General features: G+C 47.2%; 1 protein-coding gene across 1 annotated transcript in view; it reads left to right on the top strand.

The window, feature by feature from the left end:
• The first annotated feature begins 3,226 nt into the window (after positions 1 to 3,226).
• The window catches only part of LOC119462652 (adult-specific rigid cuticular protein 15.5), a 56,947-nt gene continuing 44,557 nt past the window's right edge, over positions 3,227 to 15,616 (top strand). The window contains exon 1 of the mRNA XM_037723966.2: positions 3,227 to 4,127. The gene's annotated coding sequence lies outside the window, so the exon portion shown is untranslated. The remainder of the gene's footprint in view (positions 4,128 to 15,616) is intronic.

Genomic DNA, 15,616 nt, shown 5'->3' with positions numbered 1-15,616 from the left:
ACGTTTGCACCTTCGGGGTTTATGTTGTCCCACAAAAAAAAAAAAACAATAATAATAATCGTCATCTATCTTTCGCGCTTTTCCTTTCTTCAACGCTGCGCGTCGGGTACTTCTAGGTCATGAACGGAATGCGCGTTATGAACGTGGCATTGTATTCTTGACAGGAAAGTAGCGAGCGCATAGTTTTCAAGAAAGGAAACGCAAGCAACAGATGACCATTATTGTTGTGGGACAATATAGGCCCCAAAGGGTGCGAACTTTGTTTATGAGTGCACACACTCTAAAAAATTATCACCCCCCTCCCCCCTCCACCCAAGGATGGATTTGACGTCGAGACAACATTCTTGCTGTAAATTTTGAAAATGGGTGCGATCGTTAGCAAAACACCCTTAGTCCATCATTTTATCAATTTAAGGGGGTGCTAAATAGGGTTGTGATGCAAAACATGCATACCTTGCAGCATTTAAAAGTGTCCGGCCACTTCAACATTTCAAGCAAGTGAAAAGCCACATGTGCTCATTTCCCAGCGGTTCGCGCCAAGTCATTCATTGTTCGAGCACGTCATATAGTCACAGTCGGCTATGGATGTCAACCTGCTACGCCATGTACTGTACATGGCGTCCCCCAGTGGTGAAGCAGAAAGACATAACTTATTTTATTTCATGTCCCACGTTAGGCTTTTTACCTCGGAGTTCATTTGAGTTGTTTCAGCTCGGTGTTGTTTTATAGATAAGCTGGCAATTGTCATCGAATCATAGCGCGTCAGCCAATCATAGTGCCTCAGGTGCATGTTCTTTATGGTGTAACATTGGGGACGGCGCAATGCTATGCGTACTAAGCCTAGCGCTGTTTCATTCAGTATCGGCTGGAACAAAATTTTCAAGTGCATGCAGAGCAATCTACTACCGATAAGATAACACAGCATTTGTGGTGGAGAAGGGGGCACGCCCCGGTCCTAAAGTGGAAAGGCGCTACTACTTTGTCCACTCCTCCTCTTCCTACCTTTCATACTGTTAGCTCCACTTAATTTGTTTTACCTTGGTACTGATTTAAACATAAACTGAAGCACTGAAGAGCATGGCGTCAGTCTATCCGAGCAGCTAGAGGCGCTTCTGCACTCTTAAGGTGCAGATATGGCCCTAATGATGCAGAAATGGTGCAGAAATATTCCTTTTGATAGTGTCGGAAATAAAGAAATAAAAAAAGTGGAGTGGTCGGAAGGTAGCACTTTCGACCGGCAATCTGTAGGCCCGCAGTTCAAATCGAGACTGCATGCGATGCTTTTTTCTTCGGTTATATTTTTTAAAATAAAAATATCTGAAAACATTTCGGGGTTACTTGGGCGGACGTCCGAAACTCTAGGGGAGTGTTAGAACACAATATATCGCTGTAAAAATAAAACGGAGCGTTCATTTCGGCAAAAACACATATTGGGGGACATGGTGCAATGTCAAGAAATGCCCCTTTCAAATGAGTGTATTAGTTCGCTTAAACAACCCTTTCTATGGGTGTAATAATGTGAGTTATATTCACGCGAAAACACCCTTAAGGGTGGCGCACTTTTCCTTAGTGTTTAGGTTGTAGCGCTCCCGCTCTGCAAGCACAGCTACGGCAGTGCGGCCGAACAAGTGCCTATTGATTAAAAACTACCGGAAACCAAACATTCCCGGCCAATACGCTGAGTCTCAGAGTTCACGTGTCTGACCAATACCGCGAGAAAAAAAAAAAAAAAAGCAAAGCGAATGGCTTCTCGGAGAAGTCGCTTGCCAAGGCTAGTGACGCTCTGGACTGAGGGCATCGATGAATTTTTTTTTTAAATGCGAAGCATTTCTTGGCGAACTTGGCTACTTTGACCGTATTTATCTATCTAGCCGCCTACGACTTTGTGCTCTCATAGTTGTTTCGTTAACTTTTCAAGTACCAAAATTGGCATACTATGCCAAGAGCATATGACGAACATAAATGATATGTCATGACATGAATATCAGGGCATGCGTGTCATGAAACAGCCGCCTACGTCTTGGTGCTCTCATATGGCCGTTTCGTTAACTTGGTAGATACCAAAATTGATATATTATGACAGGAGTTCTTCTTCTTTTCTAGGGTTTTACGTGTCAAAACCAGTTCTGATTATGAGGCACGCCGTAGTGGAGGGCTCCGGATTAATTTTGACCACCTGGGGTTCTTTAACGTGCACTACAACGCAAGCACACGGGTGTTTTTGCATTTCGCCTCCATCGAAATGCGGCCGCCGGGGCCGGGATTCAATCCCGCGACCTCGTGCTCAGGAGCGCAACGGCTTAGCTGACTGAGCCACCCCGGCGGGTTATGACAGGAGTGTATGACGAACAAAAGTGATAGGTCATGATAAAAATTTCAAGACATGTGTGTCATGTAAGTCATGTAATAACCCAGCGAAAAAGTATAGCACTCAAAAACCACTGAAATGGGTTCGGACGTGGGTACTAAGTGATGGAAACACTACAGGATGCTGGTAGAAGTAATAGTCATGAGCATGACTCAGCAAAAATGAGAATGACTCAGAGAAAGGTGATTAACACTCAAAAACCACTGGAATGGGTTCGGACGTGGGCACTAAGGGAAGGGAACACTAAAGGACGATGGTATAAATCGTAGTCATGAGCATGACTCAGCAAAAATTGACAATGACTCAGCGAAAAAAATATTAACACTCAAAAACCACTGAAATGGATTCGGATGTGGGTACTAAGGAAAGCAAACACTAAAGGATGCTGGTAGAAGTCATAGTCATGAGCCTGACTCAGCAAAATGACAATGACTCAGCGAAAGATGATTAACACTCAAAAACCACTGGAATGGGTTCGGACGTCGGTACAAGTGAAGGAAACACTAAAGGATGATGGTAGAAGTCATATTCATGAGCATGACTAAAGCTTTCGCCCGAAGGTCTCTTAGGTGTAGCTAAAGGGACTCCTGAGGACTCATGACGTGAATGTCGTGACATGGGTGTCATGTAGGTCATGAAAGAGCCGCCTACTTCTTGGTGCTCTCATGATCGTTTCGTTAACTTGGTAGGCTCCCCGCACACTGCTTCGCATAACATCGATTCCCATAGGGCGTGGGATTTGCCGGATTCTTTTGTCCCAGAATGAAGTAATTTCTCTGTCTGGTCAAGGCTGGTTGCGTTGACGTAATGCACTCTCCTAGTATATTTTCTTCCTCCATGATTTCTAACCCGATGCTACATAACGTAATGGGTCTCTTTGATTTGTCGTCCCCGATTAACTGGGACTACTGGAGACGCCGCTTGAGCCAAGGCTCATTGGATGTAAGCAGCCGCTCGTAAACAGTCTGGCCAAACCGGGAGTACAAAATCAGAGACAAAAAAAAAAAAAAAAAAAAAGAGGACCCACCATAGGAAAGAAACAAAACAGGAGAGGCCCTGACGTCACGTTTTTGAAGCCGGAAGTGCAGCCATGTTGTTGTGCCATATCCCTTTGAGCCTCCAATCAGGGGTTCCACAGCTCGGCGGAGCAGATGGGCGCGAACTTTGAACTTGCATTGTTACGAGCCGCCGGAAGTGTGTGCTGCTGACGCGCTTCTAAACAAAGCCTACGAAACTTCAGTAGCAGTTTTAGTGAAGCAGACGCGCTCCTGTGTTTTTCCGTGGCACGTTGAAGAAGAAAGCGAAGACCCGCGCCGTGATTGCTTGAGTCTATCTGTTGCTTTCTGACACTCACACTCACCGACCTTCAAAACACAATTTTCAAGCTCACACACCACACTCTAAAGTCAGCTTTTCTCGCGAACAAAAGGTGCTGCGAGAAAGACACCGTCGGAAAAATCTTATCTCACTTTGCAGAGGCCGATAGCAGCAGCGAAAGCTTCAGGATCGTGGTTGCTATGGCAACGTTGACATTTGGGGTACCCGTCCCAGTGCTCCTTTGGGAAAAACAGCACGTGACTTCCGCCACACTTTCTCCAATACCTCCGTGCTGGCCGGAGCCTCTCCTGGGTTTCCTTCCTCCGTGGGACCCACAGATCGGCGCCCTATTTCCGTGCAAAACGTGCTTGGACCCTGGTCGTGCACCCCACAAGCAGAGGCGCTCAAGGCTCAACTGGATTTTATCTTGGACAGTAACTTGGTAAGTATAGTTTCTTGTGTACAGCATTTATATGCTCTATGTTTCCATAATGTGTTTATGCTTGTGCTGTCCTTATAGCCTTATAATCTTTCTTTTGTTTTCTCTCTCTCTCTTTATTCTCCGTTATCTATGGACTTTGTCAATGTTTCGCTATTTTTTATATTCTATAGACATTGTGCAGTGTTTCGTATTTTCATCATTTTTTTTTTCGTCATTTTCCTAAGATTTCGCGATAGCAGGCCATTTCTGAAGCCAAACTTCTGGTGTTTCACATCTAATAATGAAAGAAGATTAATCCTAGATGGTGTAGGTAAATTGCCGGGCCAGTGATACCTTTTCAACATTCTAGACTTTCTTCACGCCACTGTTCTTGTTTTACTCAGCTACACAGTTTCAATTTGCCGAGGTTACCAGATAGTCAGGTGAAGGCCGCTTTCAACTGGTTCGCTTCACTCTCCGTCACGAAATTGCTCTTTTTCATAACGACCTAGATAGCTTTAACGGCTGCTGCGGTTAGAAGCACGGGATAATCCTTACAGAAATACCACCAGTTGCTGATTAAAAAAGATGGTCTGTTGCCTTGCGTATGCGTATGTCTATAACACGTCTACGACATCTCAAGCGCTTATCGCCCCCTTACACATCATACAAGCATCAGAATGACGCAAACTGCTATTCCGAGCACAGAGGACCGCTGAGATTTCGAATTCACCACTGTCAAAACCGTTCCTTCATTTTCTTTATCTCTAAGAAAAGGTGTTCAGCAAGCCGATAGGTATCATTTTAAACGCAAGGCTTGCAGGAAGCGGATAGGCGCAAAGATGTCGAAGAGTCGGGTCCGCAAACAGCTTTCAGCCTTGCTTGGTCCGATGGCCCTGTTCGATATCTCGGGGTATGATCCACAACGCAAATTTGAGGTGCGTTCGTAAAGGTGGCTTGATTTACGTTCTCCAATGCTGCGCGGGTGTGGCGGATTATAATTAAGCACCGATTGAAGCTCGTTAAGTTTCAACTAGGCTGACCGTGTGGCTTGATGTGAATCCTGATGTTTCACAGATAGCGAAGCGGAGGTGCCTGTGCCGAAGCCAGTCTAACGGTCCTGTGTTGCTCTACTCGGCTAAAGGGCGCGGCCTAGTAACGATGCAGATAACTAGTTAGGTATAGTTCAGGTTCATATATGTCTTAGTGGCGTATTGAACATAATCTGTGTTGAGTGCGTGCCACGGATCGTATAGGACAATATATGTTAGTGAAGTGCGCGAAGACGATTGTTCAACGTCGCTCGCGTTGTCGCCACCGCTGTTTACACAGTGGCGAATGATCGCTTAACAAAAGAGCTCACTGTTATCGACTATATGGGAGAGGTACATGCGCATTTTAAAGTGTTATAGCGTCGATGAGGCCGCAACATTACCCGGGATAGCAAATGAGCCCGACTTCATGTTCTAGACTATATGCGAGATCTAGGCGCATGCTTGTGAAGTATCTTACTGGCTGCGTGGCAACAACGCTAAATGTATTGGACAACAAATGTGAACTCTTTGTCCCTCATTGCATATTCAATGTATATTTGCTCGTGTCTTGTGCATTGCTCTGGCTATGGATAAGTTTTGTTCCGTAAAAGGCTTGGGCCGGTTGGTACATTTTGAAGCTAAACAGAACAGTGCATGGGACAGGACAAAAAAGCTCCGTTGGTCCTTCTTCTCTTTCGTCCTGTTTCTTGCGCTGTTGCCCTGTTTAGGGTCTTCTGATGTGAATTCGCTGAAGAGGGAGCATCCACATTGACGCGCGGGTTGGCATGCTTTACAGCGAAGCTGTTAATGAGAGTTCCGCGGTGTTTTTTTTTTTTTTTTTTTTTGTACTGCGACGGGCGAACGTGTGCTATCAAATGTAAATGCAAATGTATATGTCGATATTAAATGTAAATGTAATGTAAATGTAAACGCAACGTGTGTCGGAGCCCTAAATTTGCTTTGAAACTCAATTATCAATGATTATCAAGTAAAATGTTACCTTGCGCAGGCCTATATCTCATTCGAATATAGAAAATGACTTAAATGCCCGAATAAAAAAAAATAAACCAATAATATGTAATTTTTGTTTCTCACGTTGGCGTTATACCGGCTCTACAGAGTTGGATGTCAGCCAGGAGTCTGTACGGCGGCGGGGGTGAACGCAGACACAGTGGTGCACTTTAAGAAAAAAAAAGAAAAAAGAAAATAGGGAATCGTATATCGAGGTTCGTAGTTTTGGGGAGTAACGAACCAGCCACAACCATTCGTCCCGGCGCAATTCTGGCGCAGAAAGATAGTTACTTGTTGCCACTGTAAATATTAATATGACGTATGTCAACTTACCACCTTGCGAAATATACCAAAAACATCCATGTCCGAGCGGCTCTTACCATTATACTTAAGGTAAAGTGCCATTTTTGTGCACATATTGGAGAATGCAGCAACTACAGTATGCGCTCTTCGTAACTAGCAAACCTATAGGTGTCATCAGTATAGCTAAGGGAAAACCCCGTTTAACCTCGCGCCACGCGTCAGCTCGCGCTCAGGAGTGACGTCATGCGCCGTTATCGAGCCAATTGAGGGGAGCAACAATGGGCCTTCGGCTGCAATTAAATCCGCGCAGATTGACCGCGCAGAAGAGGGTAAAGTGCACCTCTATTACGCCGACATCCGCCAACACAACGTGCCCATTCTTTGTTTACAATCGGCCGACGCGGCACGCGTGCATCAACTGCTCTTGTGCAAACCCCGCGCAAACGACTCGCATTGACGACCGGCCGCGGCGCGTGCGAGGCAATGAATCAACAAGCCGAAGTTGACAAGGCGGACCCGGCGCAAAGGGATTTTTGGCCAGCTCCATCCGATTGTGTAAGGCAGATGACGGCGGAGGGGGGGAGGCTCAGCGAAAGGAGGTTGTAAAGACGCCTCTGGAGTGGAAGTCACGTCCCAAAAGTGAAACCGCAGGCTTTAGCTTATACCGTGGGCACCGGGACACTGTAAATCTGTTTCGGCGTTTTATGCGAGAAAATTTCAGTAAATCACTCGTATGATGTAATACCAGAACTGGACCCGCTTCACCCCTGCCGTACATCAGCCGCAGCTGATATGCGGCTGATCAGCCACGTGATCACGTGATCAGCGAAACCAGACCACGTGATGTGTTTAACGTTGAGTTAGACTATAGGAAACCTCAGCCGGGAGCCAATGTTTCGACAAGGAGACTTCGTTTTCGTCGGGGCAGGTACACCCTTGCGACAGCGCAGGTCCGTGCGCAGGAATTTAGAGAAGTTGGAAGGCGATTCAATCTTCAGTTGAAGTCGATGAAAGACAATGTCTTCCTGGCGAGTTGGAGTTGAGCATAGCGTGTGTGAACCTTATGATTATATTGCGAGAGTCGCCGGCGGGAGCGACAACTTTTGATCGGCGTCAACTGGAGGTTGAATCGCCTTCCAACTTTTTGTCATCAATTAATTATCATGAGCATCGTCATCTATATGACCATCATAATCGCCGTCATCGCCACTGCCATCACCATAACCATCACAATGATCTCAATCATCGCCATCATCATTATCGTCTTCATCAGTGCGACTCTCAGAACAAGGATATAGTTCATCATCATCATAATCATCATCGATTTTGGCACATCCTTAGACAGAACTATACTCGGGATCGGTCTACGAAAGAAGCTACAAGAGGCTAGAAACATACACACCCGAAACGGAAAAGGTATCAGCCTGGTCCACCTCCCGGCCTTTCCCTTATGACTTCTCTCTCTCTCTTCTGTAATTTCGAGTCGTGTGATGTGTAACGAGTTAACTGTGACCGAATAAACTCGTGATAAATTTTATCGTCAACTACGATGGACCTCGCTTAACCAAGTTGTGTTTTTTAGCAGCCGATGACAGTTTAAAGATATATATATATATATATATATATATATATATGACACCAAGACGCACTTGCAAGCAGCACAGAACGCGGCTCCAATGTAAGCCCAACAGCGGACCATTTTTTGTCGCATTCTGGCCCCTCTGTACGCCCTCGTAAATTTCTTTACTTTCTGCATTTCGACGCATCATTTCGTACAGATCTTGTAATACAATTTTTTTTTTCGCAATGACTGTCAGGGGCGTAAGAGAAGCTTATGCCGACCATTTAATTAAATATGCTCATTCGACGCCAGCGTATATGGAAGGATAAAAAAAGAAGAAAAAATTGCAGATGCAAGAAGCACTGCGTAGTATAATTTTATCAATACATTGGCGCAGAATAATACGGCTACGCAGTGAGCACAGAGCCCGATTTACAACTGTGCTCTGCGTAAACTTCTGTGAGAGTAATTAAACAAAATTACAGCAAATGGAGGATATTTACTCCATAAAATGCTGACAGCTGCTCCTTTGCACGGCCGGGGTATGTTCAGTGAATCAATGACAAAGATAACTTAAATAAGTGCATGGAGTTTTGATGTCGTTCAAGGGTGTCGTCGCGAAGAATGCTGGAAAGGCATCGTTCCCGATGTGGTCCGAGATGTACACATTGCGTTCAAACAGCGATTCCAGCAAATGTGTATGTCAGAACAGCACTCACTTCCGCTTGCAGTATAGTTTTGCGGGTGAAGAAATTCCCGCCATGGAGCTTTATCGGTTGCAGAGCGGGAATTGTGAAAATTCTACATTGAACGGAAGTCAGCTGTTCTCTTTCATATTGGTATCTACCATGTACAAGAGACATACACAAAGGAAGAGGAGGACTTTATTTATTGTAAGTACTGAGATTTGGTGGGACGGGCTAAAGGTCCCGCCTAGGTGACGGCCAGGAGTTCTTGAATCGAAAAAAAAAAAAGTAGAATACGAAAGAGAAGAAACGTGTAGGTGCAGTTAACCGGAAAAGCGTCCGGTTGGCAACCTTACACATGAAAACGGGGAGGCTGGAACATAACAGAGAAAGAGAATGTTTCGTGAACACATGCGCTTCTCTGATTGCGTGACACTTGTTCTCGTGAACCAAGTACAGGTTCACCGATCGGAATACCCGCGGTGTCACCTGAACGCTGGAGCAGGTGCCTGCCACTGAACGCTGGAGCAGGTGCCTGCCACTCCAGGAGTCGTTGTTATGAACCTCCCGGGGCTCGCACAGCGGCGCGGCGTTTATCCGGTCGCCACGCCGAAGCAGCGTCTCGCCGGCTCGGGCCGACGCAGCACGGCAGCCCCAGCTGTGGTGGCCGGCGCGCCGCTAATGATGCACCGCGCATATTCATGGCGGCCGAGCGTATAAGCTTGACGGAGCCACGTCGGCGGTTCCGCTCCGCTGACCTTCGCCATTTAATTTGCCTGGGCGGGGAAAAGAAGCGGCGGCGGCGGCGGTGACCGCGCCGAGATGTCTCTGATGAGGAAGCGAGCGAGAGCGACCGGAATTGGAACGAGGACGCGCGACGTGGTCTTCAGCCACACCGCGCCTGCTCCTATGTACCTTGCCTCCCTTCACTGCCCAAGGGCGTTCGAGAACGCTGGTGGGGGGACAGAGTCGGAGCGAGAAGAAGGGTTGGAGAGGGGGATTGAAGGGGGTGGTGGCGTTGTAGTGCCACTCGCTGGCTCGTAGCTGTACCCGTCGCTCGGACTGTAGTACTCTCTCCCTGGGAACGAAAAGCAGTGTCCAGGCGATATGCCTATACGCTGCACAAAGCAAGGATGGCAGATTTTTCCGTGCGATGTTTACGCATGCAGATTTGCGGCTATTAGTTTTGTCATATGTAAGAGGGCGGAAAAATATAAGCAGGGACACTCTTGAGAGACGGGCTGGAAACAGCCTTCGGAAAGTGCCGTGTATACGACGCTCTCCTGCCTCGGAGGAGCGGGGTTGCGAAGATACCGTGAAATGAAAAGGCGGATGATTTGCAAACAACAGGGAGAGGCAAGTGAGAAAGGAATGAGCAGACCTGCGAGAGTCCACTACAGATGCTTGAAAAGACATGCGTGATTGTGTGAAGCCAGTGTATGTGTGTGTATTAGGGGTGAGAGGAGATGTATTTCCAGCGGCGCGTACATGGGACTATTTGTGCTGACTAACGGGGAACGGGCACCTAAGCTATAATGTAGAGTAGGAAGCTCTGTGAAGTGGAATACGCGATATGATATCGCTCTGTAGCCGCTTTGTTCATCGTTGAATGCAGCAACGTTAATTGTTGACATCATTTGGACTATACAGCGCCGGCTCACTTTCGGTAGGCAATTAAGTGATGGGTGCTTGTGTGTCACGTGTCGCAGGTTGGCAGTAGTGCCTGCGAACCTTCCTTAAGGATGAATGTTGGCGCCATTCTCAATATCACTCGACTAGAAAAAATAGAAAAGGTAATTCATTGCATTCTTTTGACAACGTCGAACGGGGAAGGAGCGTGGCACTCGCGCATAAATAAAAAAAAACATAAATAAATAAAAAGAGGACGAAGACTATAAAAGATGGCAGCACCGGAATCTCCAATCGGTTCCAGTGTTCTAACTGCGAAAATAAAAATTTTAGGAGCCGCAGTCGTACTCTCCGTCGCAGTCGTAGCGGATCACGATGCTAACGCATTGTGATCTGTTGCGCCAAAGGGGCATCGGAAAAAGCGAGTTTCTGCTGGTCGTATTGTGGAAGAAACGGCGCTCCAAGGGCCGATAATGAGCATTTGTTCGCGCAGTTGTCATTCGAGGACGATCGACGAATGCACCGCGTACAACGTGAGAGAGAGCGAGAGAAACAGAAGAGAGGAAATGCACGGATATTAACAAGACGCACGTCCGGTTTGCCATAGTCCAAGTATCTTTATTTCCGTAAATGGTCTAGAGTCCAGGCGGTTCAATGCCGCCCGGGGAGGTTCACGCTCGACGTCGTACCGGGGACAGAGAAGCAAAATGCGTTGAATCGTTTCTGTTGTTCCACATGAGTCTCACATGGCCGGACGTGTCACCCGTTCCGATGCGGAACAAGAATAGGCTTTTGTAAACGGCATCCCGAGCCAGAGGCGGCACAACAATGTCGCCTCAGAGCGGGAAACATTTGATGGTACTTGTAGCTTTAGGGATGGATCAACTGTGGGAAGATGACATATTGGGAGGTTGGGAGGACACCAGTATTTGCGGGTCATAGCTTTAGCCACGAAATCAAGTTTTCTTGCATTGTACAACATGCATAGCGTGGTAAGCTATGAGAGATATCAAAGTGTTACTCGAGATCTCTGGATGCTTGATTTCAGCCATGTACCAATGAGACGCCCGGCTTCTTTTTGAAAGAGCCAACGTTTCTTGCGCCCGCAGGGATTTCGATGGCGATGCTGCGTGCTACCGACCGATTAATCTCCCCCCTCTCTCTCTCTCCTGTTTTAACCAAGCGCTGCTTATTTCATTCGTGTAGCACATTTACCCTTCGCCTTTCGTTTCTCCACAGCAACAACCGTGACCTCCACGGGGCGCTTGGCATAATGGACAAAGAGAGAGAGAGTGAGCCCTTTAGTCAAAAGGCAGATACATTTGCTGGCATGTTTATATCCACCTATACGCTACTTTGCATACGGAAAGGGATCGGGGACAGAAATGTTTAAGAGCAGGAGGGCGGGAAAAGGAGACAGAAGAAAAGGCAAGAAAATAGGATCATGGTGTGGTTGAAGAAAAGAAAAAGAAAACTTGTTATTGGGCTAGAATGGCCTCTGCTTCACAAATAGACACTGACGCTAGTAGACATTAGGTCTTATGCTTTCTCTCTTCAAAGCAACGTCAATCTTTCAATTTTCCTTTTTCGCTGTCCTTCAAGGCATTGGATTAATTGGCAATCTTTAGCATATTTGCCATTAACATGGAGAACAAAAGTTCTCTATGAGCAGATACTCAGCACAATAGTATCGTGGCTTGGTCGGTCGCTTGATGGCATTCCACAGTAACAAGACGTGGGAGACATTAGTGTGTGGCACTGTAAAGGACTGATTTCCTCGGTTATGAAAAACTGACACATTAACAGCTCCCCATCAATATAAAGATACATATTTTCAAAAAAAAAAAAAAATCTGCCATTCTTTGAGTTCCGTGCTTTCGGGTTTCGAACGACGACGCTGCTCAGCTTTTTATGCATACATTCAGAAATTTCCTCTTTGTTTGTTGGGTGTTATACGAACGTAGCACTCCTTCTTTTTCTTTTGTATCCTCCCAAGACCCGTTGTACGATACATTGCACATTGCCTTCAACATTTTTTTTAGAAATTCACTCGGAAACGATTACGCAAAATATTCATTCTTGATATGAAGTGCGGCGCATGTGTAACGTTAACGAAGTGGTTTACTCATATTCTAGTCACCCGCTTTCGGAAAAATTGATACTCAATTTATCTAAACCTCTGTGTCGTCCCAGACGGCCGAAATCAACCTTGAGGTGTGCTTCGAAATCACTGAGATTGCGTGAAAATAGCGGACGCGACAGCAACATGGCAATGTATTACACATAGTACCGTCTTGATCTATGTGTTTAAGCAATGAAATGCAGTTTTTACCATAGCAAACATGAGGAGATGGGGGAGATAGTCATTTTTTTCATGCAGCTTTGACATCTAACCGTGCACTGAAATTTTAAAAATTATTTTTCAAGCTCATCACATAACAGTAGACAATAAAAACCACATTGAAGAGCGATTATACCTCATAGTTGTGTTCGGGTTTCAGGAGGGTATACTAGTTGACATATTGTACACGGAATTTCGCTAACTTTCCACAACGGCAGTGGGTGCTCAGGCGTCCCGATCGCGCAAGGCAAACCAGAGGAGATTCTTGAAACCTTTATAGTTGAGAGCCCGTTAACGCCTATATAATGAAAGACCCCCCAGCTGTATTGCGCGCACAAAAGAAAGATAACAGACGACAGAAGGACAGCCGAGACGTCGACAGCCACGTCGTGAACGATTTTGATGCTTCTCGTCGCATCGACCATCACATCACAGCGGCGTTCGTACGGCCTTTGCCTGAGCTTCCGCGGTGACACCTTGTCAGTCGTGCACAATTTCATCCTTGCGCAGGGAAGCGTTTGTTGAACGGCGTGCGTCTCCAAATTGCGTCAAGCATTGAAGGGCTGCATCGCACGCAGCGTCGCTCGGAGCCTTGCACTGGACGTCTATAAGCTTCCGGTTTTGTCACGTGTTAGCTATAGTCCGCGCTTGTCACTGCCCTCGTGTGTCAAGTCACGTTGGCATCTATATACTGTTTCGACCCTTACATATAAGAAGCATTGACTATTTATTTATCAATCGCGCAAAAGAACGTGCATGACAGCGACTTGATTGGAGTATTGTCGTGCCAAGAAGCGGTGCTGCCGAGAGTGAGGCGGTTAACTCGCACTTGTTGGTGATGAGGGAATTAAGGAACTCGTGTCTCCAAGTAGGCGAGTAAACCAAGGGCGCTATTGCACCAGCTGCTCTGGCGCAACAACGCAGCGAAGGTGTCTTTCGAGCGGACAATCTTCGTGCTCAACTCGTGGGCTGCTGCTCATGATAAGAGAACAATCGCTCAGAGAATAGGCCACGATACTCAATATTTCGTTGTACCACATGACTACTCCAAAGACTTATGGAAAAGATGATGATGATGATGATGACGATGACGACGATTATGATGATGATGATATCACACTTATTCAGGGAAAAAATGCGGTGACTCCATGACGGAAGGTTGCTCGCATAACATACAATATACATCAGATGAACTGCTAACCAACACAAAAGAGTGATTGCTAATGGAGGGCGTAAAGCGTGCTAAGTGCACACGTGCAGCAAATCAATTTTCGTTGCTGCCAATGGCAAGGTCTCGAAGACTGAATTTTTCCCACCGCGGAGCAGGTGAACTATGCGACGGGGCCGTCACGGCCTGTCTAACTGGCACGTCGTTCGGACGCCTTGTGGCTCTTTAAGGGCGGCGGCGGGCTTGATCCTTATACAAACGTGGGAGGTGTCGGAAAGAAGCTTCCACCTTCACACCACCAAGCTTTCGACACCACGGGCAACTCAGAAGGCGCAAAACTCCGCCGAGCTGCTGAAGCAGCATCGCTGACCGCAGCCGCCGCCAGGCTGAGGAGGAGGACGCCCGAAGTGTATACGCCGCAGGGTGACGACCACCTCCATCCAGCGCGACAGACGCGCGGCGTCTCGACTGACCTTCCCTTTTGTGGCACGTCGACGATCTCGTTAGGGGCATGCCACGGGGGAACACACACGGGGGGACCGCGCGCCGGTTCTCCTGACGCAACGGGGCCACCTTTGCGGACTCATTAGCCCCCGCAGTCGCCCGCATTGCAACGCTCGATGCCTTTGAACGGCGCTAACCCCGCCGTTGGTGTTGGCTCACTCACCCAACCCCGGGGTCCGGCCGCCACCTGAAAGAAACAGCCCCCCCCCCCCCCCCCCCCCCAAATCTCCCCTACCCTTTCCTTTGAGATGTGTCTCCGGCGTTGGTATGTCGTATGAGGGGATGGTGCGACTTTGCCCCGTTGTATATAAGGGTCCCCCGACATCTTCCGTGGGTCTCTGTCATATGTGGTTGCGTCGCTGAGACTCACTCGTGTCTTACCCGTGTGCTCCGAACGTCGAGCCATGCAGGATTCGTGAACAGCCTTATACTTCAGCCCGACCACCGCCAAGACGACACGCCGAGATTCGACATGAAGGTTGGTAGAGTTGCTGGCTTTTTGAACCGACGAACGCTGTATAGGGCGCCAGTGCGAATAACCCCGACAAGAGAGAGACATGCACCGATAGGTATACCTATGCCATCTTGGACTGGACCACCAACCCTTAGTGTGGTAACTCTGGTGCGTTGGAAACCGTGAAACACATTTCGTTGGAATGCCCAGGTTACAGAGACGAGAGGACGTGCTATTTTTTGTAGTATGGGGCCTGCTTCCCAAAAATCACTAGATCTAGAAAGCATGCTATAGGTCCCATGCCTTCTTCTACAAGGCAACGTCAAGCTTTAATTTTTTTTTAATTCCTTCAATACCTCAGCGGGGTGGTCGCTATGCGTGGATTAGGTTGAGGATTAACATGGCTCTCCCGACTTCGAAGAGTCAGCTCAACTTTCAGATGCGAGGTTTAGGGCCTTGCTCAACACTGTGGGAAATAAATTAACGATGCGTGTCTGGAAGTGATGCAAAGCGCGGAAATGGTGACCGCACGGTTGAGCTCATGTCCCCGACGTCGCTATGAGAGGTGAAATTCAGAAGTGCATGCGCAGCAAAGGATCTCTGTGCGAGTTTACTCAACTTTCCAACATCTTCAGACAAAGCTGTTCCTTTAAAGCCTTTCTTATAGATGTATTGTTCCACATTCGGCTTGTGATATTTCTACTTTTGCGGTTAGTGCGCCATGAAGATAGAATGCGCTGTGAACCGTCCCCCACTAAAAGTGTACTCAGCAGCACCGATTCAACGACTGAGCTGAGCAGCTCCACTGCAATGTACTAC

The sequence above is a fragment of the Dermacentor silvarum genome, chromosome 8 (genome assembly GCF_013339745.2).
Source record: "Dermacentor silvarum isolate Dsil-2018 chromosome 8, BIME_Dsil_1.4, whole genome shotgun sequence".
NCBI lineage: Eukaryota > Metazoa > Arthropoda > Arachnida > Ixodida > Ixodidae > Dermacentor > Dermacentor silvarum.
This window is presented reverse-complemented; position numbering and strand designations above follow the sequence as displayed.